Raw genomic sequence first — 10,688 nt, 5'->3', positions numbered from 1 at the left:
TGAAGACCCTAGATATCCTAATCATGTTTATAGGTTGTCCAAGGCACTATATGGGCTTAAGCAAGCCCCAAGAGCTTGGTATGAGCGCCTTCGGGACTTCCTCATTGAGAAGGGCTTCACCATTGGGAAGGTCGACACCACACTATTCACCAAGAAGCTTGATGGGCATATCTTCATTTGTCAAGTATATGTTGATGATATCATCTTTGGATCATCAAATGAAGACTCATGCAAAGAATTTGGTGAATTGATGTCAAAGGAGTTCGAGATGTCAATGATTGGTGAGCTTACATTCTTTCTTGGTTTTCAAGTCAAGCAAATGAAAGAAGGCATCTTCATCTCTCAAGAGAAATACACAAAAGATCTTCTCAAGAGATTCAAGATGGATGAATGTAAGCCAATCAAGACACCAATGCCTACCAATGGACATCTCGACCTAGATGAGGGAGGTAACCCGGTTGATCAAACTCTCTACCATTCCATGATTGGTAGCTTGTTATATTTAACCGCATCTAGGCCCGACATCATGTTTAGTGTGTGTATGTGTGCTAGATTTCAAGCTAATCCTAAGGAAACACATTTAATTGCCGTAAAAAGAATCCTTAGGTATCTTAAGCACACACCAAGCATTGGCCTATGGTATCCCAAAGGAGCTATATTTGAATTAGTTGGCTATTCCGATTCGGATTATGCCGGTTGCAAAGTTGATAGAAAAAGCACATCCGGAGGGTGCCATTTGCTTGGTAGATCACTTGTGTCTTGGTCCTCCAAGAAACAAAATAGTGTGGCTTTGTCCACCGCCGAAGCGGAATACATTGCCGCGGGTGCTTGTTGTGCACAAATATTATACATGAAACAAACTTTGCTAGACTATGGTGTAGTTCTAGAAAAGGTACCTCTTTTGTGCGACAATGAAAGTGCGGTAAAACTTGCAAATAATCTGGTTCAACACTCTCGCACCAAGCACATAGATATCCGCCATCACTTTCTAAGAGATCATGTTGCTAAAAATGATATATCACTAGAAGGTGTAAGAACCGAAGATCAATTAGCGGATATCTTCACTAAACCGCTAGATGAGGCTACATTTTGTAGATTGCGGAATGAGCTCAATGTACTTGATTTTAGTAACTTCACTAAAAGATGAGCTTGTGTTGTCCCTTGCATTCATTGTAATATACAACATGATTAATTTTTGTAATGCATATAGGGCTTGTCTAACATGGTTAAGATAACCGCCGAAAACATGTGAAGAAGCTTAATCTTGGATCAAACTTGATAAGCAACTAGATTTACTTACAAGTATTGCATATGCATGAATGTTGTTTTGTCGTTTTGTTCCATTTGCCCTCTTATTACCTCTTTTCTTAAAAAGAATTATAGCGTAAGGCAAAATATTTTGAAAAATATGAGGGTTTGAGAGAGGTCACTCACATCAGTCCCAATTGGTGTTTATTTGAGTCTTATTTAGTTGGGACTTGATTGGGAACAGGTAGCGCGAAGGAACATTGAAGATTTGCTAGAGAAGAGTGATCGGACGCTGTACCGGACTCTGATGTCCTGCGTCTGGTAAGTTCACAGGAGGTGAACTCGCTGCGAAGGAGTGACCGAACTCTGTCTTTCAGTGTCCGGTCAAAAGATGTCTTAGCGTCTAGTCGTGTGAAGAAGACGAAGGCTAAGTTGACCGGACTCTGGCTACGTCCGGTCGGTGTCCACCGGACGCGTCCGGTCACGATTCTAGAGGAATTGGACCTCTCTGGAATCGACCGGACGCTGGTGGTAGCGTCCGGTCGCTACCACTGGTGCGTCCGGTCAGTAGATTTCGTGCGGTTTCAGAACTCTTCTTCGTTTCCTTTTCTAATCCGCTCGGGGCCACCCTATTTAACCGCGCGCCATACTGCTTTATGCCGCATCCGCTCCCTACCCTAGCCGCAAGCCATCGGAACCACCGCCCAAGCTCCGTGCCGCCGCTTGCTCCCGCGCTGCTAGCACCTTCTCGAGCTGTGCCGTGCCCTAGCCGCAGCTTGCCTTCACACCGCCGCGCCTCCCTATTGCCTGCAAACGCCGTAGCTCGCCCGCGCCAAGTGCTGCTCCTCCACACCCATGCCCTACCAAGCACCACCGCGCTAGCGATCCTCTGCAGTTCCATAATCGCCGGGCAGTCGCTTCACCGCAAATCCTAACCCTAGACTCGGTGGTTTCCCGCGGATCGCTTCTCTTTTCTCCTCGGATCGTCGGTTCTTCAGGTAGCAAGCCAGTCGCTTCAATTTCGTACCTACATTGCTTGCTCTCTTAGGGTTTCGCATCTATTAGAAATATCGTACTTATTCGTATATCTATCTATTCCATCGTGCAGCGAGTCGGTGTCGTTGAGGTGTCAGTTGCAGCTGATAGTTAACTCTGAGCCAAGCTTGCGAGTACGGATCGAGGCCAAGCCTCGAAAGTGTCAGTGGACAGTTGATCTTGTCAGTGGCAGTGGTTCTAGTTCAGATCAGATGGCTCGCACCAAGAATGTTGGTGGTGGTCCAGGAGATGATGATCAGAGGCCTCTGCCTCGCCTGCCTACAGGTCCTAAAGGCAAGGCGACGAAGAAGGTTGCATCAAAGAAGCGCAAGTACCCTGATGCAGAGACAGCCAGAGCAGCTACAGTCACTGAGGCCGTAGAGCGTGCCGAGAGAGGAGGAGCTCGTAGTGGAGTTGTTATTGTAGATCATCTGTCACCAGAGGCGCAGGGCAGACTTGAGCAGTATTGAGCATCTTCATGGTAGTCCACCTGGGACTGTCATGATGGCAGGACGACATCTTCCCATTGTGGATCCTCAGCCTTAGGGGGAGTCACAGCAGGAGCCACAGCAGCAGCCCCCACCAGTAGAGCTCGACTAGAGCAGACTCAGGAGGATGAGCAGGCCGAGGAGGCCGAGGAGACCGAGCAGGCACCCCAGCCATAGCTACGCCGCTCTGGTCGTACCCTGTGTTCCAGTCTCACCGAGGCCAGCCGACATCAGCGGAGGGGTTCTCAGTCCACCGCCTCGATCATAGGGTCCACCTCCAGTGACCCATCTTGACCTGAGGGCCGCCACGGCCAAGCAGGTGCAGCAGCTGAGGTTCGTGGACTTTCGAGGTGTGGTTTCCGCCCAGGAGGGATGAGAGAGCATCTGAGGAATTCTACACACCGCTCTAGGAAGATTTCTACAATGCATATCTGAACAGTGGAGCAGTTTTCAGATCTCAGCGGGTATGCAGCATTGAGGCTATAGTCAGCAGCAGCTAGGAGAGCACATTCGCCCCTACCTTGCATATCTGCAGGGTTGATAGATTTGATAGGACGGATAGGATTATATGTTCATCTTGGGTTCGTCAGTTCTATGCTTCTCTCTATATTGACCCGCACCATAGATATATTCACTTTGCATTCAGAGGCAGAGACTACCGACTGACGAGTCAGAGGGTCAGGGAGATACTGAGGCTATAGGAGCAGCCCAGTCAGGTTACATGAGGTCTGTTATGGACAGACAGAGCCTCCTAGGTGTCCTCATGGTGGTTTGGTGCCCCCTACTAGATCTTGTGCGACACTGCTTCAAGGAGCCATTTGGCGAGGGCTCACTGCAGGAACCCCAGTGATCTTACTCCGATTGCTCGAGTTCTAGAGGCTATTATGAGGAGGACACTGCTTCCCAGGATGGGATACAGGGAGGGCCTAACACGTATCTAGCTATGGCTTCTCAATGCCCTGATGCAGCAGACAGTGTTTGATGTTTGGGATCTTCTTCTATCTGAGATGGAGGACACGATAGCTGAGGGCTTCAAGGGTCGCAGGCAGCTACCCTATGCTCACTGGATCACTTTCATTATCCTCAAGGCAGTGATAGTTAGGTCACCAGAGATGGTTGTAGAGTACAGAGGTGCCACCACCGAGTTTCCTGCTTATAACCTGGCACAGAGGATCAGACATAGCACGCCATAGGCACCCAGTCAGCCTCGCCGTCGTCTAGATATACCAGAGTCTGTAGCTTAGTAGGACGAGATTATCAGGAACATAGCAGCTACTGAGGAGGAGCAGCTTGAGGCTCAGGAGGAGAGGAGCGAGTCTAGTGACAGTTTAGATGACGACTACCTGCCTATTCCTCATATGCCTCCACATAGACATGATGCAGAGGCCGGCAGTTCCAGCTCCGCTCCACCTGCACCGTAGACGGACCCCAGCTTTGATTAGCTATCCTTGAGCGGATGCAGCAGGATCAGGCTAGACAGGCTCAGGAGACTGCTCCCAACTTTGCATAGTTTTAGGCTCGTCAGGACGAGTTCCAGTGACAGCAGCAGGTCCTCCAGCAGCAGCAGCAGCAATTACTCATGCAGCAGTAGCTTTTGGGATTCATGCAGCATGTAGTGACAGCCATTGGGGCCCCACAGCCATAGCTTTCACCCTAGATTGGTCAGCCTACTACCACTATGACGACTCTAGCAGTACAGCCCAGTGGGCTTTAGAGTTAGGGATAGCTTCTAGCTCCGTTTGCTTCACCGACAGTACATGTGTCTCAGTGGTTATCCTCGCCAGTGGTAGCCCCACATTTCACACCATTACAGACGGACTTCACATCGGATCAGTCACCCTCGCTATTTGTGCCTGACACGTCAGTCTCCAGGAGTCTTGGAGCATCTTTTAGCGAGTTGATAGGGATGCCCACACCGCCACATGTGCATGCCGCTGGTCCTTCTATAGCAGCTCCCGTCGTCGTGACTACTCAGAGGCTCCCTTCTTCTGTCGCATCTTCAGATCCTACGATAGACATACCAGCAGCATCACAGGCTGTACCTGCCCTAGCTCAGACCCAGACCGCTTCAGCGACGCTTCTAGCCATAGAGGGTCAGTTAGTACAGAGCTCAGGGTCAGATGATGATGGCGCCCTAGTTCCTAGCTTGCCCCTCGTACCTCAGCGCCCGGCTCGTCCGCTGTAGTCCCACCGACCGACCCTTAGGTTTTGGTGTTTGACGCCAAAGGGGGAGAGGGTTCGAGTATGTAGACTCAGGGGGAGCGACTTTTAGGGGGAGCCTAGTTAGCTATTAGTCTATTATATACATTTGGAGTTTTATTTGTGTGATACACTATTACTATTATGCATTCGTGTGTTTACTTTCATGCATACTATTATATCTATGTGATAGTGATATCTACGTGATTGTGATATATGACATGTGTGCTCTCTACTTTGAATTCCTTTATATGTCATATCACTTGTGTTATGCTCATTTGCCTTTGCTTCCGCGCTTTACTCCGATGCAAATGAGCTTCACTACTTGTACTCATGCTTATTTCATATCTTTTGAGTACATCATGTTGGCTTGGGTCATATAAGCTTGCCTAACTATTTTGTTCTTATTGACAAAAGCTTATATGAACCAAGCATGTCAAAAACCTCACTCTTTCACATACTCGAGGTGGTATTGTCATCAATCACCAAAAAGGGGGAGATTGAAAGCATCTAGGCCCCTAGTTGGGTTTCGGTGATTAATGACAATACGAAGATTACTATGACTAACGTGTGTTTTGCAGAGGCAATTAAGTTAGGTCATGGTAATGGAGATCAATTGGGCAATCAAGGTGGTCATGCCCCTATGATGGAAATCAGTTTCGGTTTCAAAGGATGGACGACAAGGTTAAGGATGACTAGTTCTAAGTGTCGATTGGAGTTGGAGAGACACTTAGAGTAGTTTAGGACTTTGTTTTTCCTTTGGCCGTACTATTAAGGGGGGTATGGATGGGTAGCTTGACCTAGGTGAGTCTAGTGAGTTAGGTGTGGTGCACACTTGTTAAAACTAGCACTAGATAGCTCCTACATATGCCTAAGATCCTTTGGAGCAAATTCATTCACATATGATCGAGAGTTGGAAGTGAATGGAGGGTCAAATGCTGACCGGATGCTGGCTCTAGTCGGACCGGACACTGGCTGCAGGGTCCAGTCAGTTCATTTGATCAAGGAGATTGCGTCTGGCACAACCGGACGCTGAGTGGTCAAACTGATCGGACGCTGAGGTCTAGCGTTTGATCGACTCCAGTAAGGTTCTAGAAGAGAAAATCTGCGACCGGACGCGTCCGGTCAGTACTGACCGGACCCTAGGGGTTCAGCGTCTGGTCGAGTACAGTAAGGTTCTAATGAGGGTTAAATGCGACCGGACATGTCCGGTCAGTGATGATCGGACGCTTCCAGTGTCCGATCAACACTTACACACTGGTGTGCGGGTTGAACTGATCGGAGCATTCGGTCAACATGACCGGAGCATCCGGTCACCCCGCAGAGGCACATAATGGTTCGTTTTTCAGTCCGGTGTTATAAATAGAAGCTCCACTCGTGTGTGGAGTCACTTTTGCTCATTCCAACAGCTGAGAAACATGTTTGTGAGTGCCAAGAAGAGCAAGGTCCTAGTGAGGTGATTGAGATTTGAGAATCCAAGAGAGTAGCCTCATTAGTGAATCAAGAGTAGCAAAGTGTGCATCCACCGTTCTCATTAGGCTTCGCGTGGTCAAGTGAGAGTTCGTGCTTGTTACTCTTGGTGATCGCCATCACCTAGATGGCTTGGTGGTGATTGGGAGCTTGGTGATCACCCAGCGGAGCTTGTGGGTGACCCAACTCAAGTTGTGAGTGGTTGTGGGTGATTCACCTGCGACGGAGTGTCGAAGAATCAACCCATAGAGAGCACTTGATCCTTGCGTGGATCAAGAGGGGAGCTACACCCTTGCGCGGGTGCTCCAACGAGGACTAGTGGGGAGTGGCGACTCTCTGATACCTCGGCAAAATATCGCCGCGTTCCTCTCTCTCTATTTACTTTGAGCATTTACTTTGAGCAATTCAATACTTATTTTTACATTCATAGAATTGCCATGCTAGAGTAAGTTTGGAACATAGGTTGCAAGTCCTTTGTGCGTTAGATTAATAGAAATATTTTTCTAGGCACAAGGGGTTAATTGGGCTAACCGTATGATTTAATTATTGCAAGAAAATTTAGAATTAGCCCAATTCACCCTCCTCTTGGGCATCTTGATCCTTTCAATTGGTATTAGAGCCTCGTGCTCACGTTTTTAAGCTTAATCGCTTTGAGCAAGATGTCTCACGGGGATGGACCTCCTCCTATCTTTGAGGGAGATGACTTTCCATATTGGAAAATCCGCATGGAGGTGTACTTAGAAGCTCTAGACATTGGTATACTTAGAGCCACCTCACAAGGCTTCCTAAAACCTCGGGATGCTACTAACTTACAAGGCGATGAGGTTAATTATGAAAAGTGGAATGCAAAGGCTCAAAACACCATCTTTAGAGGCCTTTGCAAAGATGTGTTCAACCGCATAAGGAACCACAAAAACGCCCATGCACTATGGTCGGACGTTTGTGCGCTCCATGAGGGAACCAAGAGTGAGCGTGAGGAACGCTATCATCTTGTAATTAAAAAGCTAAATTCATTTGAGATGCTTCCCAAAGAATGTGCTAATAAGATGTATTCACGTTTGAATGTTCTTGTAGAGAAAGTCAATGGGCTTGGACTTACTCAAATGTCACCATCCGATATTGTGAGAAAGATCTTGAGTGTCCTCCCCATTGACAAATATGGGCATATTGTGACCGTGCTACATCAAGGTGATCTTTCCGCCGCTACACCGACACAAATCTTGGGAAAGATCAATGCTCATGAGATGTACATGCACATCACGCCACAAGATGGCTCATCCTCTACTAAGAAGAAAGAGAAGGACTTAGCATTCAAAGCTAGCCAAGATAAGGGCAAAGCAAGACTTGAGTATGAGAGCTCAAGTGATGAAGAAGATGATGATGAAAATCTTGCTCTCATGGTGAGAAAAGCCGCCAAGATGCTAAAGAAGCTAAACAAGAGTGGCATCAAGTTCAACGACAAGAAGAAGAAGTTCTTCACAAGCTCTAGAAGAAAGCCAATCTCTAAAATGGATTGCTTCAATTGTGGTGAATTTGGTCATCTAGCACATCAATGCACCAAGCCCAAGAAAGATAAGTTCAAGAACAAGAACAAGGCCAAAAAAAGATGACTCAAGTAACAAAGATGAAGATGAGAAGAAGAAGAACAAGCCATACAAGAAGAGAGATGGCAAAAAGAGGGACTTCCATAAGAAGAAGAAGAGTGGAAAGGCCTACATCGTCGGTGATTGGCTCACGAACATTGATTCATCTAGTGGATCATCCGATGATGATAGTGAAAATGAGAAGGTGGCTGTCATTGCTATTGATCTTTCATCTTCACCGCCACCATCGCCATCATCCTCTACCCACATATGCCTTATGGCCAAGGGTGAACGCAAGATAACTAATAATGATGATAGTAGTGATGATGAGCAAGCTAGTGATGATGATAGCGATAGCGATAACGATGATGATGATTCACCTTCATTTGATGATCTTGTCAAAATACTAAGACAATACACTAAGATCATTAGAAATAGTAGAGCTAAAAATGAAAAGCTTGATGCTAAAAATGATTCACTCTTAGCAAAATGTGATACATTGGAAAAGGCTAATGTTGAGCTTAAAGAAACAAATGATGCTATATCATCCAAACTCAAGGAGCTCAAATCTTCTAAGAAAGAGCTTAAAGATAAACATGATAAACTTGAGTGGGTGCACAATGAGCTCATCACTAGCCACAACAAGCTAAAAGATGAATATACAACTCTAAAGATAAATTATGATACTCTTGTTGTTGCTCAAGAATTTTTACCAAATGAGCCACATGATGCTACTAACCATGTTGTTAAGATTGATATAGCTACATCATGTGATGATTTAATTGATGAGAGCATTGAGCAAGGATCTAGTGGCAAAGGCAAGAAAGTGGTTGAGTGCAATGACTATGAGTGCAGTACGGGGTCAGAGTCGGAAGTAGGGCTCGAGGTAGGCCTTCTGATCGGAGAGGCCATCCAGAGATGGCTGGAGCCTGAATTGAGCGCTCCGGTCGGATAGGTGGGCTGAAGTAGCTGATGAGCGGGCGTTGCTCTTCTTAGGCCTAGCCTTCCAGTCGGTTGCTGGACCGTTCCTTTGTCCTGTTGATTTTAGACTCTTAGGTTGAGCCTTGGCACAGAAGCCGATCCCCGAGGGACCCTAGGTTTATGAACCCGATAGGAGCCCCCGAGCCCCCGGGTGACTCGGGTAGAATCGTCTGGGGATTTTTTTGTCTTGCCGATGGGTGCACGCGAGCGTACCCGCGGGTGTAGCCCCCAAGCCCCTGGGGTGGTTTGGGCAGAACCGTCTGGGAGTGTTGTTTTAGCAGGCATGTGTGCGTGTTTTTAGTTTGAGATAGAATTTTGTTAACTAAGACGTCGTTGTGCAGCCGAGGCATTTTTAGGCGCGAAGACTAGATTGAAACAGAACTTTACTAATCCCGGCGTTGATGCGTGCCGTTGGATCAGGCGGGGAAGTTAGTTCGAACGCGAGAAAGCTCACTGATCCTTGTGTCGATGCGTGCTATAGAATTGGGTGAGGGAGTTAGTTCGGACAGACCCTAGTGTCGGTGCACGCCATGGTTTTGAAATGTTTAGTTCAGGGGATGGACAAGACTGAGCCTGTGGGTCCTGGTGTCGTGGATCCTTGGCCTTGGCGCAGCCTAGGCAACCGAGGTAGTTAGTTCGGTTTGTTTTCACGCGAGTTCGGAGTCGCGGTGCCTGGATTTTGGAGGGCAGTCGGAAGTGAAGCTATTACGTGAGTTTGGAGTCGTGATCCTCGGATTTTTTGGAGCGTAGTCGGAAGTGAAGCCGTTACGTGAGTTCGGAGTCGTGGTCCCAAGCCGTAGCCGAATGTCATAGATCCTGTCGACACAAGTTCGGAGTCGCGGTCCTAAGCCGTAGCCAGATGTCATAGATCCTATCGACGTGAGTTCGGAGTCGTGGTCCCAAGCCATAGCCGGATGTCATAGATCCTATCAACGTGAGTTCAGAGTCGCGGTCCCAAGGTTTTGGCTTGTGCCCCCGAGCCCTATCGGGCCTTCGTGGGGGTCAATGTGAGTTTGTGTGCATTACCCCATCCGATTCCTCACAACCAGAGGGACTGAGTTTCATCGCTTGTCCCGATCGCTCGGGCTCAAAGACTAGCTCAATGAGTTTGCTAACGGGTGTGATCGAGCGGAATCCGGGTCCGTCGTTCGTGACGGGGTCGGCATAGCCCTCTTGTGACATTCCACTACTCCTTTACCTGTAACCCGGCTGATGCCTAGGTTGTTCCAGAGATCGACCTGGGTGGCCTAATGGCCTCCCCTCGATGGAGATTCTATGGGCCTGGTGAGAGGTTCAGGATCGAACGAGAAGGTTGAGACGACCTAGTTTGCCAGACCGGGCGAAGGCCGCACGGTGCTCATCTACGGTTTTCTCCCCTGGCTCTGTTGTTTGCTCATGTTGAATGAGGCAACCACCGCTTCGTGATGCAACACGGAGCGTTCTGGTGCATTTCGCTGCACGTGCGATGCTTAGTTCCTAAGCCTCCAGGCAGTTCAGGGCCTGAATCGTTCAGGAGGCGTGGGCGTATGGAATGAAATGCGCGTATGGATGTATAAAATGATTGTAATGAAATAGAGGGGGTTTGATAGTGTTTTACCTTGACGACTGGAGTGACGGGGCTCAGAGAGCCTCAGTCGGAAATGTCCGACCGGCACCTTAATGGCCTGAGTGATGGGGTTTTGGA

This window comes from Miscanthus floridulus, chromosome 1 (genome assembly GCF_019320115.1).
Source record: "Miscanthus floridulus cultivar M001 chromosome 1, ASM1932011v1, whole genome shotgun sequence".
Taxonomy (NCBI): Eukaryota; Viridiplantae; Streptophyta; class Magnoliopsida; order Poales; family Poaceae; genus Miscanthus; species Miscanthus floridulus.
This window is presented reverse-complemented; position numbering follows the sequence as displayed.